The 23,717-nt window shown below is 39.6% G+C and overlaps 1 protein-coding gene across 1 annotated transcript in view; it reads left to right on the forward strand.

The window, feature by feature from the left end:
- Positions 1 to 23,717, forward strand: part of LOC119773099 (neural-cadherin-like) — a 348,848-nt gene that overhangs the window by 88,025 nt on the left and 237,106 nt on the right. The window lies entirely within an intron of this gene.

Genomic DNA, 23,717 nt, shown 5'->3' on the forward strand with positions numbered 1-23,717 from the left:
TCCTAACCTACTTCTGTTTTTACCTAAAAATGTTTTTTCAAATTATATAAAGTAAGACAAGACATGTGCATTTATTTTTCATGTGTATTGATTCAGTTTCATATTTATGTTTTTGTTTTGCCATTTTTGCCCATCATAGAACCTATGCAGCAGAGTATTAAAGAAAAATGGCATCAATCAAATTCAATACATTTTATTTCTATAGCGCCAATTTACAACATGTCATCTCAAGGCACTTTACAGAGACAATTCAACCCGATCATCCAGTCAAATTGATTCAAAGTTTTCTATCTAAGGAAAACCAGTTGATTGCATTGACTCAAATGCAAACCCTCACACCAAGCATGCTTGTAGAGACAGTGGAGAAGAAAAACTCCCTTTTAACAGGAAGAACAAGAACCAGTCTCAGTGTGAGCAGCCATCTGCTGAGGCTGATAGGGTTCAAAGAGACAGAAGCAGACATAGAAAAAGAAGCAGGGATACAAAAGGCAACTGTCAACCAGCTCCACAGGCGGCCAGGAAACACACAGCCAGGCAGATGAGCTCCGAGCCAGCTCTTATGTCAGGATGAAGAAAGCACATACAGTTAGTCAAAGTCAGAGAAACAGGACTTCACTGAAAAACAGGTCAAGCTCCAACATCTTTAAATGAAGGTGATGATGGTAGCAGCAAAGCTGATATTTTTCTCTGGGATGGAGTCACAGCCAAACACTAACAAATACTGCAGAATGGGAGAGCAGAGATAGAATGAAGCAGAATGATAAGACAAGGTCCCTATGTCCTCCAGCAGTCTAAGCCTATAGCAGCATAACTTTAGAGATAGCTCAGGATAACCTAAGCCACTCTAACTATAAGCTTTATCAAAAAGGAAAGTTTTAAGCCTACCCTTAAAAATAGACAGGGTGTCTGTCTCCCGGACTATTCAAGTGAACTATATTGCACTTTAAAAAAACAATCTTTTTAATTATAGATTTTGTTGCTCTAAAGCAATCTTAACCCTGCAACCCTAATGTTTTTTTCTTAACCGCTTTCCCATTTGGATTGGAGCTTATTTCCAATCTAAATGAGCGAACTGGTTGACTATCTTGTGTCTCAGCTGCTCTGCTCGGCTTTCTTTGTGTCAAGCAATGGAGCACCAGCTGTGCCAGTGGTCATAGTTGCTCAAACCTTTATCCATAAACACAAGCAAGCATTCAGTATATTATCCAGACACACAAACACTCGTTGCCCACAGCGGATTGTCGGTCTGACGACTTGCCATTTCACATCACTCTGCAGAGATGAGTGGGAAACAAACAAAAAACTGCTCCAAACCACACAGATGGAGAGGCTGATAGGCCTGCTGACGTGGATGCAGATGTTTATAACAACACAAGTCCCATGATGTGAGTGATGCTGAAGCCATGACAGAGCACATCTACTCCAGGCAGAGAGAGTGAGAGGGGAGACAGAGATGCTTGTAACCTGTGTGAGCACGTTAGAGCTGGAGGCACATGCTGGATCACAGCGTACAAAAAATAGGACTCAGCATCTGCAGAATAAAAAAAAAAAGCTCTATATTCTCAGGCAACTCTACCACATCAACACTTGCCATGTTGTAAATTCACAGCACATTGTTTCTGGGTGTCTTAATTAACCTACTGCTGGTTAGCCTCGGGTTAAGTGGGTTAAATTCTGAAATGGTCTTAACTCTGCAAGGTAGCTAATCTGGGATCACAGCGGGCTGAGCTAAGCTGTCACTTATCCACTTTCAGATGTGCTGGGCTGACACCATAGTCAGGTGCTTTAATCTTTGTGACCAAAGCCCTAATCATTCTTCAAAGGATGAGTTTTAGATGTCTCATATAAACATGAAATAAAGTTCACTCCAATAGTAATTAACGCATCTTTATTTAAAGCTCATTAATAAGTCAGGGCACAGAGGGGACTTATATAAGGATCTATACCTGAAACCTGCTGGACTCTAACCTACGATGAAACAGTGAAAACAGAGATAGTTTAAAATGATAAAGTTGAAGTTATTTGTTCCATGCGATGTGCCTCGGCAGCAGCATCTCCATAGCTATGCTGCTATAGACTTAGACTGCTGGGGGACATAGGCACCCCTTTTTTTCATTCTGCTTCATTCTTTTTCTATTTCCCTACTCTGCAGAATTTGACGCTATGCTCTCAATTTTTTTTTTCTCATATTAGTTTCATCTGGTGTGTTCCTGTTTGGCTGTGACTCCATCATGGAGCAGCTGTGCTGCTGCCATCAACACATTTTTTTTTTTAGATGTTCAAGCTTGGCCTGTTTTTCAGTGTAGCCCTGTTTCTCTGACTGTGACTGGCTGGATCTCTTCATCCATAACACAGCAGCTGGCCCGGAGCTCGCCAAACCTGGCTGTGTGTTTTCTCTGTTTCTTTGGGGCTGGTTTACAGTTGCCTTTTGTATCTCTGCTTATTGCTGTATCTCTGCTTCTGTCTCCTTGAACCCCAGTCGGCCTCAGCAGATGGCCGCTCACACTGAGTCTTGTTCTGCTGGAGCTTTCTTCCTGTTAAAAGGGAGTTTTTCGTCTCCACTGTCACTACAAGCATGCTTAGTGTGAGGAATTGCTTTCGAGTCAATAAATCCATGCAATCAACTGGTTTTCCTTAGATAGCAAACTTTTAATCAGTTTGTCTGTATGATCTGATGAACTGTAAAGTGCCTTGAGATGACATGTTTTGAATTGATGCTATATAAATAAACTGAACTGAATTAATCACCAGGAAACTGGATACGTTCTGGAAGCAGATTTAATAGTGATTCTGATATCCATTAAAAGAAAACTTACCACTGTTTAAAATAACCTGTATAGCATTTACCCTAAAGAGTGAAGCTAACAAATTACTCTCTGTTTGGATGGTTCAATTTAGTCGATTTTGATTAGGAAAGTGTTTCTAATTTCAGTTGCTATGACAACACCAAGAGACATTCGGAAATGTCTACTCAAACTGGAAAACTTCCAAAACAGAAAGGCTTCAGGCTGGGATTGAACTCATGAGGCAGCACGTTATGATGTCCAGGTTACTTCTCAACCATTGCAGACACTGTTTTTCCAACAGGGCTACACAATCAGTGCCAATGGAAAACTGCTGATGTTTCTGAAACAATATAAAAACATAATAATGATGCTGTATACAATGATAGACTTCAGAAACTAATTATGAACATTCTGGTTTACTTTCTCTTATTCCAAGTGGTTCAGCAGAGCTGTTACTTCCTGGGACATGATCACACTGTGATGGATTTAACGCTTATGACCGTTAATTTACTACCAAAAGGAAACGTTTACAGTAAATGATTTTCATGGATTCTATTCCCCATCCAAAATCATTTTAGATTGTTCAGTCACACAACTGTTTGGATTTTTGCCTAAAAAAGCAATACAACACACAAACAACGGTGTAGCAGCAGATGAATTAGTGTTGAAGTGTTAAAAAGGTTTGACTGAAGCTACCAAACACCGTGCTGTACTTTTCTCATCCCCTGATTCTATTAGGTTTATATAATGTTGCTTTAGAAAAGACAATATTACTCTGAGCATGTATAGTTCACTCCGTTACAACCAAGACCTTTGATGCATTTCGTTAGGTTCAGTGATTAGAGACATCATCACAGTATTGAAATAATATGAAAACTATGTAGTTTTCCGTTTAACAATGTCGAAATGTCTTGTTGCTTCTATTTAGGCACATTTATGTAAATGTTTGATGCTTATAGTGTTTCACCCTGCAATAACCAGCCTAAGCCCACTTTTCTATCACCATGCTTTGCTGCAACATTAGCAAGTAGACCTGTTTTTTTCTATCGCACACATCAGTACAAGGACAACTCATAGTGCTCATTTGGTCCTCAACCTTAACCTATTAATATTTCAGTTAACAGTCTGACTTCAAATCTCTTGGTAAAACATCAATACAGCAGGGAGAGAAGCCTCTTATCACCATGCGAACATTAGCCCATTTCGCTAACATCATGCTAAGATTCGCCCACCTTGCTATCTCATGCAAACATTAGCCCACCTGGCTAACATCATGCTAAGATTAGCCCACCTTGCTATCACCATGCAAACATTAGCCCACCTGGCTAACAACATGTAAACATTAGCCCACTTCGCTAATATCTTGCAATGATTAGCCCACCTTGCAATCTCATGCAAACATTAGCCCACCTGGCTAACATCATGCTATGATTAGCCCACCTTGCTATCACCATGCAAACATTAGCCTACCTGGCTAACAACATGTAAACATTAGCCCACTTCGCTAATATCATGCAATGATTAGCCCACCTTGCAATCTCATGCAAACATTAGCCCACCTGGCTAACAACATGTAAACATTAGCCCACTTCGCTAATATCTTGCAATGATTAGCCCACCTAGCTAACAACACGTAAACATTAGCCCACCACGCTAACAACATGCTAAGATTAGCCCACCTTGCTATCACCATGCAAACATTAGCCCACCTGGCTAACAACATGTAAACATTAGCCCACCTCGCTAATATCATGCAATGATTAGCCCACCTTGCTATCTCATGCAAACATTAGCCCACCTGGCTAACATCATGCTAAGATTAGCCCACCTTGCTATCATCATGCAAACATTAGCCTACCTGGCTAACAACATGTAAACATTAGCCCACTTCGCTAATATCATGCAATGATTAGCCCACCTTGCAATCTCATGCAAACATTAGCCCACCTGGCAAACATCATGCTAAGATTAGCCCACCTTGCTATCACCATGCAAACATTAGCCCACCTGGCTAAGAACATGTAAACATTAGCCCACCACGCTAACATCATGCTAAGATTAGCACACTTTGCTATCACCATGCAAACAGTTGCCCACCTGGCTAACAACATGTAAACATTAGTCCACCTCGCTAACATCATGCTAAGATTAGCCCACCTTGCTATCACCATGCAAACATTAGGCCACCTGGCTAACAACATGTAAACATTAGCCCACCACGCTAACATAATGCTAAGATTAACCCACCTTACTATCACCATGCAAACATTAGCCCACTTGGCTAACAAGATGTTAACATTAGCCCATAATGCTAATATCATGCTAAGATTAGCCCACCTTGCTATCACCATGCAAACATTAGCCCACCTGGCTAACAACATGTAAACATTAGCCCACTATGCTAACATCATGCTAAGATTAGCCCACCTTGCTATCACTTTTTGTATAACTCGTGTGTAACAATGAGGAAAGGGCATTTGAAATATCAATGCAATGTTCATAAGCTGTATGCAACGCAATTTCGTTCTGTATGCACTCTGTGCATACAAAATGACAAATAAAGAAGTCTAAGTCTATCACCATGCAAACATTAGCCCACCTTGCTATCTCATGCAAACATTAGCCCACCTCGCTAACATCATAATAAGATAAGCTGACATTGGAATCTCTATGCCAACATTAGTGTCAATACCCGATCCATACTGGGAAGCGTGATCCCTACCATCATGTCATTTGTGCAACCAGATATATATCAGTAAAAATTATCTAAATTATAATGACTTAAATGTTAATAATGTATTTCCCGAGAAAATAAATGCACTTAAATCCTTTCTGTTTTATCACTAGTCTGAGCCCGACCTGTAGCTATTTCCAGGAGCTAACTTTTTCAGCTTTGGAGTTAAACATAAAGCTATTCTTAGTTGTTAAACACAACTAAAATGCAGATAAACATGGTTTAGTTATATTTTGCCCGACAAAGCATCATAATTATCTCAGAAAAAGTCATAAAACATTTTTTAAAGATCTTTAGGGAGTTAACCATAAAAAAAGTTATTTTAGTACCATAATTACATTATTTATGGAAACCAGGTTGTATATCTGGTTGTGAGCTGATGGTACGGATTTTTTCCAGGACCGATCGTGTGGTGACAATCAGACAATCAATTTTGTAATTGTATGAGATAAATTCTAGTGTATGACTCCTTTTAATTCAGTTACATTCAATTCAGTTTATTTATATAGAGCTAATTCACAACATGTCACAGACCACACAGTTGAATTGATTCAAAGCTTTCTAACTAAGGAAAAACAGTTGATTGCATCGACTCATTGACTCGAAGGCAATCCCTTGCACTGAGCATGCTTGCAGCGACAGTGGAGAGGAAAAACTTCCTTTTAAAAGGAAGAATGCTCCAGTGTGAGCGGCCATCTGTTGAGGCCGACTGGGGTTCAAGGAGACAGAAGCATAGACACAAAGAGCAACTGTAAAAGGCAGCCCTGTCCACGAAACACACAGCAAGGAAGACGAGTTCCGAGCCAGCTCTCATGTCAGAGGATGAAGGGAGCACATCCAGCCAGTCACAGTCAGAGAAACAGAACTAAACTGAAAAATAGGCCAAGCTCCAACATCTATAAACAAAGGTGTTGATGGCAGCAGCACAGCTGAAATTTTCATTTTAGACAGTATTACCACAAATAGTGTCCACGCCACGCCTAATGTCCACAGATTAAAAATAATCTGTGTTTATAGTAAAATTTAATGCAAATCCTAGCAGCCCACCTAAAGTGGCCCAGCAAGAAGAGGATTCATCAGAGAAATATCATGGAGCCCCATGCTAACTACAAATGCTCAGATACTCAATAAATTCAATTATTTTAAATATGAATATTGTGCGTTGAGGTGTTTTTGGTTGACTAAATGCGATAGTCTTAATGAATAAAGATTTTGATTAGGTTTATCTGTTGCTGCTTGGCGAGCACTTTTCTTTTTTTTCAACATTCCTGTTATCTCAGGAAGCCAGCCAGATTAATAGAAACCAGAATACACAGAGATGTGCTACAAGGACTATAGAAATCTGTATGGCCGTTAATCATTTTCCCAGCTTTCTTTAAAGAAGACAAGGTGGAATATATCCATACAACAAACATGCAGCTTTACTGCCAAGGTGTGGGCTTGCTTAGGTGAAAAACTCCTTCAAATGTATAAACCAATTTTGTTCTGTTTTATTTAAAAATAGAGAATGGATTGAAAACGTGGAGAAAGTGGGGTAGGTAATGTGTTCCAAGTCAATTTCCCCTCCCCAAGATTGACTTCAAAGCAACAGGGCTAATCCGCTCATGCTTGCTCGTTAATAATCCGGTTAATAATCCGTTTAGCAGCTTTCATGCTGAGCTGTTTGCTGACATTATGGAGCTGCGGAGAAGGAAAGAGACGAATTGTGGTGTTCCATCTGAGGCCACCCCTCTGCCTGCCCGACTCCAAACGTGATCCTATGTCATACAGACAGGAGTGAAAAACATCTCTCATGCAAACATTCATTGCTGCAAGCAGCTCAAGTACAGAAGCCCTTAACTAAACCAAATGCTTGTTCTTTTGCATTTGTTTATTTATATGAAAGCATGTAATGGGATTTCATAAAGTACTAAATTACATCTGAGATGCTAAGCTTGTTAGCCGCAGTGCATCACCCTCAGATAAGACACAACAAATGTTGTATAAAAGTAACACTTCCACACAAATCTATGAGTATTTTATTTTGCTTCAGTAAAACTTAAAGGAATATTATAAAATGTTTATGTTTTTTCCCCATATTTATACTCCAGATCAAAACTTTTAAACTGGCTTAATTAATGAGTTATGTTCTAATATGTTAACTGATATTTCATATGTATAATAAGGTCTTTAGCTACTATTGCCTCACATTATTTTATTAATTTGTTATTAATTTATTTTTTCTTAATGTGTTGAACAGCACTTTGTTAACGTCCGGTGTTTTAATGTTTCTCCGACGTTTGTCCAACTGGGGGGTGTTTTTTGACATCTGAAAATCATTCAGTTTGAAGGTAGCTCAAACTAAAACACTTCATTCAATGTAATCTATAATCCTTGTCCTCTGATGCTCTGCTGCTACATGTCTATATGCCCTTTGCATGCCCCCGCCATGGCCAAACCTCATCTAAGACTCTGCTTTGATAAAGGACTGTTCCACCAACCAGGGGCAGATTTAAGAAATTTGGGGCCCTAGGCAAAGACAAGCAGGGGGCCCTCTGAATTGAGAAGAAAACACATAAAACATACCCATTATACAGTTACAGAAATTTCTTGTTGTTTTCCTCTCTGTTTTGCACTCAGCTGACTTTTCATGTCGTCTCAAAAGGAATGAAAGATTTTTTCCAAGCACTAAGCTCACTTAGCTGATTGCTCCTTCCTGTGTTTCCAAAAACCAACGGCAAAAGTAAATAATCCAGTCCTTTTTTTCACTGTAGACAAGCCATGATCTGCTTATCTGTTCTCCATTTTTCATTTGGATTAAACAATAGCTGCATGAATCATGACAGCAGACAAGATAGAGGAGAGCAGGAGGCAGGGTTACCAATCTACTTGCTCTGGAGAGCAGAGTTCACTGCTTTAAGATATTGTTGCCAAAATCTCCAGTTACAGAAAAAAGTAGCTAGATTTGGCGCTAGGTGCTTTTTTGAAATAAAAAGTGCCAGAGAGATCTGAAAAGTGGCTACATATAGCAAAAAAAGCTCTTTCAGATATATAGGCAGGTATGGGGAATTGCAGGCTAACACAAGAAGCCAAATGCCCCTCATTTTTAAGGGGTGGACCTGTTCTTCCATTTCAGTTTGCATGTTTTCTAAGTAAAAAAAAGGCTTGGTTTTGGTTCATTATATAAAGACTTGAACTCAACGCTATTTCTGACATTTAGATTAATAAAGCTTCCTGTAGCGGAAGCGAAACATCTTCAATCTCGGAAACAAAGTCCAGTGGATTGTTTTTTTAAGTTTTTAGGAATGAGTTAAGTTTTTTGAATGGGCAGAGTTACCACAGTGGAGCTCTAGCTTTGCTTAGAGGATAAAAAGCAGGACATCAGGAGAATAATTGGTGTATTTAGTGAATCATTGAGTCAGAGGTTCTAGTGGAAGTTAGAGTAAAGTAAGCAGCGCGTTATGTCTGAACTCGGCATCAGAGAAAAACAGATATCCGTGTGTTTGTAACTACATGAATCAAAAATGCAGACGGCTGAGGGGGAAGGTGAAGCATCTTTTTTTACTTCTGTCACACTAGTTTCATCTCTCACTCTGCGTGTTTTGCTGCTCCGTCTGTTTTTCTTTCCAATTATATTTCTTTCTTTCTACCAGATGAAGCAAGCCTGAAGGTTCTGAGCTGCAGTCCATTTTTCGAGATTTTAGCTGCCATTCTTGATAAGGTTTTATCTCTCATTGCCTATAAACCTCCTCTACTGGATCTACTGCATCAACTAGAGCTAAGCTCACATGAGAGATGAAACAATTAGCTTCTACTTTGTACAATCAGCAGAAAGAACCTGACAGGAGGACTGATATGAAGGAGAAAGAGATTGGAAAATAATTCAGTCAATCCTTTATTCCTGCTGTCTGGCTGTTCTGGAAGTCCTTACTGAAAAATTGCCAACATCCAAAATAGGCAAGTTAATAAAACCTGATTTGATGCCCCTGTAGAAGCTCACTACAAAAAATATTGCTAGTTCCTCTTTAATTAGGATATTATCTCACAGACACTAATGAAGGACAAAGTGTTGAGAGTGAAGGTACACCTTGTAAGAGAGCTGATTAATGGAAGGTGTAATCAATGGAAATTTGATTACTGTGACTGTTAATTATTGTAGCCATGAAGAAGAGAAGCCAAACTGTTTACCTTTAGAACAGATTTAAGTTAAAGCTACAGTGTGTAATAATTACAGGGATATAGGGTTAGGTGTCTGAAAAGGGCCGGGAAAATCAGCAAGGACCCCACTCACCCTGCACACAGACTATTCTCTCTCCTGCCCTCTGGGAGGCGTTACAGAAGCATAAGGACTAAAACCACCAGGCACCAGAACAGCTTCTTCCCCACAGCTGTCACGCTTCTGAACGCCTCATGACACGAACTATAAGGACTGTACTCCCATCCCCCTACACAACAATAACCATGGACGCTCCTCACACATACCACAAACTGCTTCCTCACACGCATTCACAATCCGTGTATATAATATGTCAACTTGTACCATACATTATAACCCCACTAATATATATATTTATATGATCCAGGTAACATCTCTGTATAGTTGTATACATGTATATAGTGTCTATATTCATTTACAGCCTCAATAACTGTTAATGCTGTTATACTGTTTATACATACATTTTATAGTCTATTTATACATACCCTCTGTACACTTGTAATGCATATTTATATCCTGTATAGCACTTCTGGATAGATGCTAACTGCATTTCGTTGCTTGTACTTGTGACAGTGCAATGACAATAAAGTTGAATTCTATTCTATTCTATTCTATATACAGCCAGAAATGTAATATATTATACATAACTATGTTATTTATCATCATCTACGAGCTCAGCCTCTTAACCTTAATATTTGCGTTGCCTTAGAATTCGTTATTTATAATTACATAGGAGCGGGTCTCGCAGCCATGGAGGCAGACATCTTTGCGCTACGGCAGCGTAGGGCAAACAAACTAGCGATTGCGAGATCGCCCATTACGCTCGAAAGTAACTAAAGCAAGTTGAGAGAGATGAACTGAGGCGGTACTGAACAATAGATGGCAGTATTAAAATTATCTATGTAAACAAACTTCATCACTTGAGAAGGTAGGTGATGCGGACGTCGTGGAACACATTTTGTCCCGTAACGCTCGCCGTACTGTTGGGGGGGGGGGGGGTGGGGGGGGGTGGGGGGGGGTGTTCATGTTGCTGCGGTCTGCAGTCTGGACGTTAGATGTCGCTGAAAATTACACACTGTAGCTTTAATTGCTAAAAATTGCTTTTTAGTCTGTTCCATCCTAAAAGGAAACATAAAAGATGCAAAACTAAACTTGTTTTGGTCAGGTTGGGTGGCGGTTTGAAGAGAGCCCAATAGCAGAGGCTGAAGCTGAAGTGGTTTCCTGAACATCTAATGACAAAAAGGGTAACTCAAAGATAAAACTTAAACAGAACCAAAACCAGGACAGTTTTTAACAGCAAAAAGATTTAATCAATTTAATTGTCAAGATGGGTCCAGTAGCTGATAGGCGCTGTTGTAGAGGATACCTGTGCTGAAATGGACAGGTAATGGATACTTTCAGAGGGGATTTTTTTTCTCTACAGTGGAAACATGTTTGTTTTCATTGTCTGTAAATTATGATGAAATACAAATCTGAGCTTCAATCAGATCATTCAGATCAAATTAAAGGTTCAGAGTTTCTATCGAAGGAAAACCAGCTGATTGCTTCCAGTCATTGACCTTGGAGCAGGGGCTTCAACATTTACCAGGCCAAGGACCCCCAAACTGATGGCATATGGAGTGGCAAAATTTCTGGGACCCCAATGCAGTACCTCCATGGACCCCCTAGGGGTTGTGGACCCCCTGTTGAAGACCTCCACCTTAAAGGATGAATTTCCTTTAGTGTTGTTTACTTTGCCGCAAATCCCTCTAAGCATTGATGCAGCAACAAGAAGAATCCAGCAGCAGAACCAGGAACAGTGAGAGCCCACTGGGGTTTAAAGGAAACGTCATATTCAGAATTCAAACTTCTGAAAGTACTCTAAATATGAAATTATTACACAATGTTCAATAAATAGGTGTTTTAATTAATAGTAATTTTCATTTAATTGTGCTTTACTGGAGGCATCCATGTTTGTTAAAGAACACTTCTGCCACATACCGGTTTGTGACGTCACGGTGAATACCGGACCGGAATACCGCACCGGTATCGGTGCGGTATTCATTTTTTTTAACACTTGTGTAAACAAAATGACAAAATCTAAGTCTTAGGAAAGGTGAAATAACTTTGTGTGTGGGCAATGTCTTATAATTTTTCTTTTTTTTTTACTGATTAACGTTGAATTCATTGAATTATCACGAAGATAATAGTTTTAATATAAATAATGACCCATTGGTTATTCCTTGCTGACCAGACGTGTCCTTTAAGAGATGGCAGTTAACCAATAAAAGGCTAAACATGTCGCTATTGTAGTTATGTAGCAAGTCCTACCTCTCTGGAAATTATTTTAAATGTTATCAATTTTCCTGCTCTGCATGGAAACATAACCACTGAACAAAATCTGTTTAGGTTTGTAAATGTTAAAATGTTTGTTAAATTATTACTTTTTTTCCCAGATGCTTTTCTAACTTAGTTGAACTGGTTTACTCAGTCCTAAATGATTGCTGAATTGTTGTGTTCTAGGTGTTCAGGCTAATAACGAGTCATTTTTATTGGCAGTGTGAAAATTGGACATTATCAGGAGGTGTTGTAAAAAGGAAAATGTTTTGCAGTGCAACTTTCACCATTTCCAAATAGTGATGAAGCAAAGCTTGGTCTCCTCAGTCCTACTTGGCTCTGCCTTCCTCTAATCCGCTGATCTAATTGGCATTTCTATGGTAAAACTGGAAGAAGTGACTAAAGCAGCAACGGCTTTTCCTTCAGATTATGGATGGAACGGTTACCACTGAGAGCCAAATGGTCCCTCCTAATCCTCATGGAGCTCATTTAATTAACTGTGTTTTTTCTGCCATTTCTCTGTTTATCACAGTTCTTAACTAAGGTTTCTTATTTGCTCTTTTATGTTTTGTTTTGCTTTATATCTGTGCTCTCGTAAAGCTGGCGATGCTTTCTATGGACAAAGCTTAAATGAATGCAGACACACTCTATTAAGACCATTAAGTCGCCTTAAAAGAAAAGTCCGGCCATATTCAGAATTCAAACTTTTGAAAGTACTTTAAATATGAAATTATTACAAACTGTTCAATAAATGATAAGTGTTTTAATTAACAGTAATTTTCATTAGAATGTGCTTTACTGGAGGCGTCCATGTTTGTCAAAGAACACTACTGCCACCTACCGGTTTGTGACGTCACGGTGCGGTATCGGCTGTGTATCAAGTCCCAGTGCTGTATCTGGTGTTTGTCACAACGCGCTATTATCCAAGTCATCTTAAAAACATTTTTCTTCCAAATGTTGGCTACATATTACGTGTTTTTTCTCTGGCCAGAAGTTCGATGGCAAATCTTTCCTCTTCAAGTTGGTAATCCAACGACGAACCCAGCTGTGGAGGATCACAGAAAGGTGAAATAACTCATATTTAAATCACTTTTACTCAATATATTCCAACATCCAGCTGCCATGCACGTGGGCATTGTCAGTTTCACTATAGCTCTGGTGAATTTCAATGGTGAAGTCCTCTGGAAATCTTCAATAATTGTTGTTGATTGCAGATGTGTCTAGTAGCTCCCATTGATTTTGCTTGTAAAGTGGGGAGAATGGCGCTAGGCTTACCGCACCGTGACGTCATTGCTGGAAGATGTCAGAAGCGAGGTTTTACTATGTTTGGGCAAAAATGGCTGCTCCCGGATGATCGTGAAAAAAATTCTAAAAAAAAACAAAAACATTTATACCTATTAATGCTAAATTCATTAAATCACCACAAACGTATTAGTTTTAGGTAAAGATAAAGATCCATTGATCATTCTTTGCTGTCCGGACTTTTCCTTTAAAGCAAATAAGAAACGCTGCAACAAGGAAGAAGGGCCGCTGTAAAGAAAACCCCACATTATGGCATCAGCATAGTAGATTGCAGGGACGACATAGATTTCAGAGAAAACTTGGGAGGGAGAGAGTTAGAAAGGTGCTGATGAGGGGAATGGAATGGAGCAGGAAAGAAGGATGTTTCTGTACCTGATTTATCAGCTGTTAAACTGAGAGCCCTCCACTCTGACACATTTATGGCTCATCCATTATGTAATAATGTAGCATAAAAAAGGCTGTAGTGACAGACAGATTAGTCAGCTGCATCTTTCAGTTTCAACAATAACACTCTAACCCACCCATCTCTTCTCACTGGGTTTTTTTCAGTCATTTGTAGAACAATGTCACCACTGACAATATTTATGCTGTTCTTTCTGTCGCTGGTTCGACGCCACCTTGAGCGTCGTATCCTAGCTGGCTTTGGGAAGCAACATGTTGGCAGGATGGGAAAGCATCCTTTTTGTCTGTGTTTGACAATGTTTCAGAAGTTTTTGTTGGATTGTGCTGTATAGTCTATTATGCACAAAAGGTTTTTTTATGAAGATTTCTAGGCTACATGTACATACACCAATAAAATATGGCGCTGTATGAGGCAGGGGTGGATTTACCATTAGGCAAAACTAGGTACTGTAAGTTCCTTAGGGCCCCACAAAACTCCCTTTACATGTATGGTTAAATCTATTCCTTATTTGGGCAACATTAATTTATTTTTATTATAAAAATCCTTTTGCTAAAACGCTATCAGAACGCTTATTATATTAAGTATGTCTCAGACCCCCCCCCCCCCCCCCCTTCAGTGTCCACCATATTGGATCAGTCCATTTGCTGCACAGGTTCAGAAAGGTGCAAACAGACAGCAGCAAACCATTTGAAAACAAATGATGCAAAGAGCAGTGTTACCAACTTAGCACTTTTCTTGCCATATTTAGTGACTTTTCAGACCCCTCTAGTTCTTTTATTTTTTTCAAAAGCGCCAAGCACCAAATCTAGTGACTTTTTTCTGCTAATGGAGACTTTGGCGCCAACATCTAAAAGCAGCGAACTCTGCTCTCTAGACCAAGTGGATTGGTAACCCCACATCCTGCTCTCCTCTATCTTGTCTGCTGTCATGATTCATGCCGCTATTCTTTCATCCAATTGAAAATTGGAGAACAGATAAGCAGATCATGGCTTGTCTACAGTGAAAAGAAGGACTGTGTTATTTACTTAATATCTGTATAATGGGTCTGTTTTATGTGTTTTCTTCTCGATTCAGACGGTCCCCTGCCTGTGTTTGCCTAGGGCCCCAAATACCCTGAATCCGCCCCTGGTATGAGGAAAGGAAAAGTAAAGGTGCTTAAAGAAAGGAATGAATAATGTGTGTTATTTATGTCCTGGTTTGGACCTTTGGCACGGCACCGGGCCTTAGGAGTTATTTCTGTTTATGCACAGAGTCAGTCCGGCACTTGTAATCTAATAGTCGACCGAATATTCAAATTCATGCAGATCCTTGCAGTTCTGATACTCGGACATTTCGCTGACTTTTCTTTTGGCCCATCGTACAGCTCTCATTTGAATATATGCTGCTTACACTCAAAAATAGATAGTATTATTCAGAACAAAACACTTTATGAAAACTTGAAGAACATTTGTTCACACACAAACCATTTTCTCCAAAAACGTCTAGGGCCTCTTTAAAAACACACTTCAAGCCTGAAGCTCAGGGTTCTGTTGTTTAAACATTTTAGGATGTTTTAAAGAGGTTTAATGGCACAATGTAGATGTTTTAGTTGTTTTCTGAATTATATTTTGCCAACGGAAACTGAATTTAAAGAAGTAAAAACACTAAATTGTACTGGTAAGAATTACAGTAGAAGCCATTCAAAATGTCCCCACTTTCCTTGATGGGTTCTTGGCTGGTCCCCTAAATTTCACTTTTTAACAGCAAAAATATTCTTTCTGTCATTATTTGTGGACATTAAAATTTAAAGAGAAGGGTTATCTCCTTGTCAGACATTGTAATTCAGTAAAAGGGTGGAGTCAGAGTTAAAAGAAATATGCACACCAGGAGAAGGTCAGTGGCTGGAAGTTTGAGGGGATTTTGCTGAATTTTGACTAGGAAGGGCCATTTTTAATGGCTGCTACTGTAAGACTCATTCTCCACCAACGCAGCATTCCTTAATGTCAGTTTCCAGAGAAGTTTGCAGAGAATTGGTATTTTAGCCTCTGAACCTCTCACAACTAAACGTGTTGGTTAACCATAGGAAAAGGTCTGACTCTTTACTTCTGAATGTCCTCATTTTACAACCTTAGCTGTCTGAGTTTGGCTGTGAATCAGGCTTTATCATTATTACATCTCACTAGCCACAGGTTTGAAACACAGGTTTTTTTTTATATTTTCTTTTGACCTTTTAAAAATGAAACCAAACTATGGCACTACATAGCGCTCACAATATTTTTGAGTGGCTGCTAGTTTTAATGAGCCCAGATGGTTGGTAAGGACAAGAAAATATCAAGAAAAAAACGTAAAACATGTGAGGTGTAGATTATACAATGTTGGTGGGCCAGGTTGGCCATCTATGGAAACAACACAGTGAGACAATATGAAGTGAAGAGTGGCAATGATTGCAAATGATGGATTAATGGTCAGTATGGCCTCCAGCACTCCAGCCTGGAGTGGCATAAGTACAGAAATAGACAGTAGCTGCTCTAGGTGTAAGGTTACAGAACAAGTAATGTTTTGGTCCAGAGTGGACCGGGAATATGCCACATAGGCACAAACCGGGTACTTTTATAGTAAAGCTGCAGTCTAAGAGCAAAGAGCTGTTAACGTCTGCTTTATACAGAGAGCCAATGAATAAACAGGTGATATAACCTTTGGATTGTCTTTAGAGCTCTTACTGCAGCAGTCTCGCTTTAAAACGAGGCTTTTTACTGTATTTTTGGCATTTTCTGAAGGTGAATAATTATGACCCTCCATCCTTGAAGTAACAAATAGGAAGGCAATTTCAGGTAAAGACATGCATGTAATATTGTTCTTTGGCTTGTTAAATTGAAGCTGTTTTCAGAGCTATTTCATATTTCAAAATACTTTTTACATCGAATGTTCTTGTGTATTTCGTGCCTCCATCTGATCATTTTGATTTGCTTTTCTCTGGATTGTAACCATGTGCTAAAAGCATTCCACTCCAGCGAATGTAGGCGGAGAACAATAATCAGTGGAGTTGACAGCCTGTGAATATGAAAAATTGTTTGGCTGTTATAGCTGTTTGACACTTTATTATTTTCCTTCCTCTTTCTGTTAACTAAAGATTATTATTGTGTTTTCCTATTATTGTTTCCACCTTCCCTTATCTTTGCGGGACTATTCAATGTGACAAGGTCAATAAAAATAAATTGCTTTTTCAACTTTTAAATGCAAACCATGTCCAAGACAGATTTGTTATCCAACAATTAAAAATGAGAAAAGTTTTTCTCTAACCTCGATCATTTTTTACAGTTTTTATTTATTTTTTTATTTTTTTATGACAAATAGGTTCCTGTGTTGGCCATTCTTAAACTGCTAAAACAGCCCTGACCGCTCTAGGTGTGGCGTCCACCTGACAGCTGGAGGTGCACTGTGCTATCTGACACCAAGAAAAAAAGCAGAAGATCCTCCATTCACTGAGCTTTTGCTGGTAGAGCCTCCATGGATCCAGATGGATTGAGATCTGGAGAATTCTGGCACTAAGTCAATTCAATTCAGTTTATTTACATAGCGCTAATTCACAACACTTCATCTCAAGGCACTTTGTAATTCAACCAGATCATACAGTTAAATTAATTCAGTTTTCTACCTAAGGACAACCAGTTGATTACATGGACTCATTGACTCTTCAGCAGTCCCTCACACTAAGCATGCTTGTAGCGACAGTGGAGAGGAAAAACTCCCTTTTAACAGGCAGAAACCTCCAGGAGAACCAGGCTTAGTGTGAGCGGCCATCTGCAGAGGCCGACTGGGGTTCAAGGAGGCAGAAGCAGAGATACAAAAGGAAACTGTAAACCAGCTCCACAATTGGAGAGAAACAGGACTGGACCCAAAAACAAGCCGATCTCGAACATCTATAACCAAAGGTGTTGATGACAGCAGAACAGCTGATATTTCTCTCCAGGATGGAGTTACAGTCAAGACCCGGAGACTGTGGCTTTGCTCCTGAAATATTTCCAGAACTTTTCCTCCTCTGTGATAAGGTTTGAATTTTAGTTTAAACTGCTGGAAGGCACGGCAGCCATATGAGAGAGCTCTGTTTCATGCAGAGCTGTATCAATATGTACATAGCTGTAACATGTGAAGGGAAAATCCACATGGGACATCTCTGTGCCACAGGAAAGCCTGTGGCCACCTTCGGTTTCTGTTTCTGGATCAGGTTCGGGTAGAAAACAGAGATGTAGAGGTCAACCTGGGTGTCCTGATTGGTTCCTGACGGTGCTTTGTATGAATCAGTCTGTACCAGTTTTTACCTCTTCAGCTATTTTTAACTTCTTCAGCAACTGTGGTTAGTTTTCCTGCTTCTTGAGACAACATGAGAGAAAAACTAATGAGAGTTTCTTAAAATAAAACTGAAAAAAAAAAAAACTTTTAGGGGCAACGGGGCTGTAGCCAGGAGGAAGGCTTTAGTGAAACCGTTATGGATCCCAATTCCCTCTCCTCCTCAGGTTTGCAGCGCATCACTAGATTGAGTGAAATGCATTAGTGTGAAGGATGGAGATTGCACTAAGCTGGGTCTCTCTCCATGGTCTTTCATTAAATACTAATCCAGTGGTGATTTTCATTAGTTAAAAAGTCAGTGTTTGTGTGAATATCTGAGTGTTCGTGAAAGAGAAAGAGGAAGACAAAGAAAAATGTGAGGGGGTGGAGAGAGGGATGCTTTTTGGCAAAGTACACGGAATATTAGCCTGGTGATTTATTATCTGGGTAATGACGTCCCTTCTTCCCCAAAGGTGCATTGTCCTTTTGCTAATTAATTTTGAATCTGTTACTCCCTCAGAGAGAAAGAGGGAGCGACATTATTGTCACACTCTTCTGTTGAACCCCAGAGTCAAGTTGCAGTGCTGGATATTTCCTTGTAAACTGCGGCTGGATGACTCTGCTTGCTTGTCTTCTTATAATATCTGCTTTTTTTTTTCTTCTGTTGCCTTATATCACCTCTTTTTTAATGACATCTATTCATGCAACTTCTGGCTGGGGTTTATTTTTTCTATCTTCCTCCTATTTTCATCATCTTCTTCTCTTCTGTTGCTTTCACAGTTTCTACAAAGACTGCACCTCTTTCTACAGCTTCTTCTGTTTCCTCTAAACCCTGCTCCTCCACTTCAGTTTTGATCCTGTCCACACCAAACCCACCTCCTGCTTTTCAATTTTAATCTTGTTCACACTCCAATCCAGCTTCTGTAATTTAGTTTTAGTCTAAAACTAAACTAAGTTCCTGTACTTTGGTATTAATCCAGTTCACACTAAACCCAGCTCCTGTATTTTGGTTTTAATCCCATTCACAGAAAATCCAGCTCCTGTACTTTAGGTTTAATCCTGTTCATATTAGACGCAGGTCCTGTACTTTGGTTTTAATCCGGTTCACACTAAAACCATCTCCTGTACTTAAGCTTAAATCTCTTTAATACTAAACCTAGCTCCTGTCCTTTAGTTTTAATCCCTTTCATGGTAAATCCAGCTCCTAAAATTTAGTTTTAACCCCGTGCACAGACTGTACTTTGGTTTAAATCCGGTTGACACAAAACCCAGCTCATGTACTTGGGTTTTTATCCTGTTCACACTAAACCCATGTTCAGTACTTTAACTTTAATCCCGTTAACGCTAAACCCAGCTCCTGTACTTCAATTTTAATCCTGTTCATATTAACCGCACAGACTGTACTTTGGTTTAAATCCGGTTCACGCTAAACCCAGCTCATGTACTTGGGTTTTAATCCCGTTCACACTAAACCCATGTCCAGTACTTTAACTTTAATCCCGTTAATGCTAAACCCAGCTCCTGTACTTTAGTTTTAATCCCATTCATATTAAACTCAGCTCCTGCTTCTCTTCGCCTGTTGCCCAGCTGTGCTCTCTGGTGCACAATGGTTTCCTGACATTAGCACCCTCTCTTTGTTTTGCAGAAGTAAAACCATTTAGAGCAATATTACAGTTTGAATTGATTCCCATTATTTTATAGGGATTATATAATTTTACACATCCCCCTGTGTGTAATTCAACCCTAATATAACTGGACTCAAAGTGTGTTGGAGACACTTGCGAACATACAACGGGATGAAGACCAAGACACACAGGAAATGCTTCAAGCAGATGGTCCTTAATGTGTTTATTCTGTTGTAGTTATGTTAGTAAAGCCCATCCAAAGCTCTACCCCGCTCACAAAGTCTACTCCATAATATGAAAATGTAAAGGGTATAGCAAAGCTACAATCCTGCAATACGTCACCAATTCCTAAAATGAAAAGCTGGGTAAGTAGAACCTTAATCCAAGAGAACCAGACTCCTTTCATAACTCTGGTAGGGCTGTGGAGACCCATGAGTCAGGTCAGATTGGATCAGTTAGAAAAATCTGCCCTTTAGGGAAAAGTGGAAAATGAGAAGTCCTGTTTACAATTTACTGTATCTTCATCCATGAACGTAAAGCAAACATATGGCAGATGATCGGAGCAGATCCTCTGTAAAAACTCCCAGCTCCAGCAGCTATTTGGGAAAAGATCACCTTCAACGTGATGAATGAATTTCAGTTCTAAAAAATTGAATATAGTTCAGGTATTTATACAGGATGGAAATATAAGGGCCATGACCCCAGATGGTGGCAAAGGGCTCCTAATGCACTAATGTGTGTGAGACGTAGACAACTTTTTATGACAATTTTTATTGTTGTTTTGTATACACTGTGTCTACAAACCAAAATTTCATTTTGTATAGCTATCACAGTGTCTGCGATAGCGTACATACACTCCTTCTGTTTAAAGTTCAGTAGCCATTGGCTAGTAAAGATGGGTCAGTTGATCAAAGGGATCGAGTCATTGACTGGATCCAATCAGCTGGTTTCAGAACAGGAAACATTTGACCAATCTGACTAAATTGTCTCTGGAAATACATTGAAATGAAATGTGCTCCAAATTAGAGCCACGGGAATAAAATTAATCAACTAATTAACTCTGCAAAATAAATAATTAAAGTATGCTCAATTAGTCTTGAAATTGTATGGCGTCAATAACGGTACCTTGTTGGAAATGAAACATTTGTATTGGGACAGACCTAATGAGGAGGAGTGGAGCTACTTAGAGCAGGACGTAGAAACAACAATGCAAACTTCCTAGAACTTAAATCAACTGAGAGGTAGATCAAAGCTTATTCTTGGATTAAATGGCCTAGTCAAAGTCTTCATCCAAATCCCTTCATTTTCCACATGAGGAATATATTCCACATCACACATCCTGATTCTGATGGCTGTTCTGCTCTAGATGTGCTAATCTGCTTTCCTCCTGAATCACTGCAGAATATGAACAGAATATTGGCTCAGGAGGAGTGGATACAAATTCTTTTCAGATTTGTACTTGTTAAGAAAACTTGAGAGAGTGTGTGTTTTACAGCAGCGCTTTACATCAAGCTTTAAAGTCCCAATAAAATGCTGGATTGTAACAGGATCCAATATGGAAATGTTTAAAGGTAGTTTCAGTCTAATAGTAACTTTAAATGTATAGACAAATTATTTTTTCCCTCTCATGCCTGCTGTCACAGCCAATAAAGCTGTGTGTGTGTGTGTGTGTGTGTGTGTGTGTGTGTGTGTGTGTGTGTGTGTGTGTGTATGTGTGTGTGTGTGTGTGTGTGTGTGTGTGTGTGTGATTGAACTGATGTTTTCTTTTGATTGCTGTTTCCAATGCATTTAAGTGTGCTGATTGTAATTACTGGTTTAGATGCTGCAATAGTCTGGTGTTGTTTTCTTTTTTTCTGGTGGGTTATAGATCTCTGATCTCTTAAAGAATAGAGGGAAAACATAACCTTGAGTAAAACACTGGTTTCATGGTGTCACTTCTATCCATGTTTGAAACAAAGATCTAATGACTAAATTAAAGTATCACACAAACAAAACCCAACCTTAAAATGAGGCTGATAATATTCAAGAAGAAGACAGAGTTATGTGAACCATCACTTGGCAGCATCATTGTCAGACAAAGTGAAGGTGCGTAGTTTATTATATGTTCTGTGATGATGTCGGTCCCAGAAAATGTAGCCGTCTTTATTTGACTGGAATGTATCTGTGTGTGTTAGGGGGACATGCTGTGTTTAAGCCCATCAGCGTAGTCTCTGATGACTGGAAGTCTCCAGAGGAAAGGCTTCTGAGGAGCGCTGGGTTGTCCTAAACCTTTGTGGGCATTTTGGAGGAGATTGCTCCTCTACAGTAGCAGCCATTCAAAATGACCCTTCCCAGTTAAAAGCATGAATGGCAGCCTATTGGCTGCAAAATCCCCTCCAACTTCCAGCCTGCATATTTTTTTTGCTTTGACTTCACCCTTTCACTGAATAACAGGGTCTGACCAAGAGATGATGCTTCTTTTCATATTTTAATGTCCCCAAATCATGACAGAAAGAGTTTTTTAGTGCAAATATTGATGTTTAAAAAGGAATTGTAGGGGACCAGCCAAGGAACAGCCAAGGACCAGCCAAGAACCAGTCAAGGAACAGCCAAGGGCCAGCCAAGAACCAGTCAAGGACCAGTCAAGGAACAGCTAAGAACCAGTCAAGAACCATCCAAGGACCCGTCAAGGACCAGCCATGAACCAGTCAAGGACCAGCCAAGAACCAGTCAAGAACCCATCAAGGAAAGTGGTGAAATTTGAATTGCTACTATTGTAGTAGTGGAGAGCCAGGGATCTACTGCGCATCCTTCATGATGCACCGTGGTGGTTCCTCCTTGGCTGCAGAGCAGCTGGCATGCTGCTGTACGCCCATTGTTTAGGCAGGTTTTCAGCATCATCCGCATTGATGAGGAAGAACGTGGCACCATTCACAGTCCAACCCAGATATTTTGACCTGTGAACCTTTACTTCTTCCTAGTAGTAAGGCACAGTAGTATTTCGGAAGATGGGGGAGAATGAGGAGCTGCTGGTATCTGTTGGTCAGAGATTCACTGGTCTACAGACAGGAAGGTTCCAAGCTAGAACAGATGGAGCTGAAATCAACAAGCAGAATCTGGATGCATGATGAGGAGCTTTCAATGGAGCTCCGAGTGGCAAAGCGGTGGGCTTGGTCTGTTGACTTATCAACTTGTAGGACCTGTAGGATCTCAGTCAGGTGGGATGTGGAGTTTGACACGCTGCATAACCATTAGCTCTGCAGTGGCACTGATCTTAACCACTGGACTTTGTTTGCAAGTTTCAAGACATTTCCTTCCCATCCAGGGAGATTTTTCAATTCAAAATGTCATGAACTACGCTGAGTTTGAGGCTTTATACCACAGCCCAACAAGCCACCCCTTGGAATGGGAGTCGTTTGGCTTCTTTTGTCAGTCCAATGCCCCATACCTGTCTATGTCACTAAAAGAGGGGTCGTTAAACGGAATTGTTGGCTGGCTGGTCTTCTGTTTTCCTGTAAAGGGGTTTGCGTTGTGATCTGGGTTCGGGTATTATAAAGACCCCACTGGGTCAGATGATTGACCTCTCAGTGATTTCACAGTTGTCTGTTCTCCCTATATAGCTGTAATATTTCTGGCTAGCAAAGCATTTATGAGGAAGGAAAGTGGAGGACTAAGGAGTTTATACAAGCCTGATGAAAACTATGGTAATTTATTGAAATCTATGGTAGATTTAGTTCCTATAATCATTTTCTAGATTTTCACTCTCAAATATCAGCTCTTATTTCATGGTGTTAAGTAGCAAACATGGGTGTTTGATTGTTCACTGATGTTTTTTCCTTTGTAAACCTTGAGCGGTCAAGAGTTCGTTTCAGTTTTTGATTGTTATCATTAAGCATATGCAACATTTAGTTAGCCTAGGGCTGCAACTAATGATTATTTTGTTAATCGATTAATTGTTTATTGATTATTTTTTTTGATCAATTGATTAATAATATGATAGCCAAAGATTGCTTAACAATTTTTTTTTAATTTTTAAACTAAAACATTTACTCTTGAGCAGTACTGGATAGAC

Source organism: Cyprinodon tularosa, unplaced genomic scaffold (genome assembly GCF_016077235.1).
Source record: "Cyprinodon tularosa strain WSP-4 unplaced genomic scaffold, ASM1607723v1 ctg741, whole genome shotgun sequence".
NCBI classification, from domain to species: domain Eukaryota; kingdom Metazoa; phylum Chordata; class Actinopteri; order Cyprinodontiformes; family Cyprinodontidae; genus Cyprinodon; species Cyprinodon tularosa.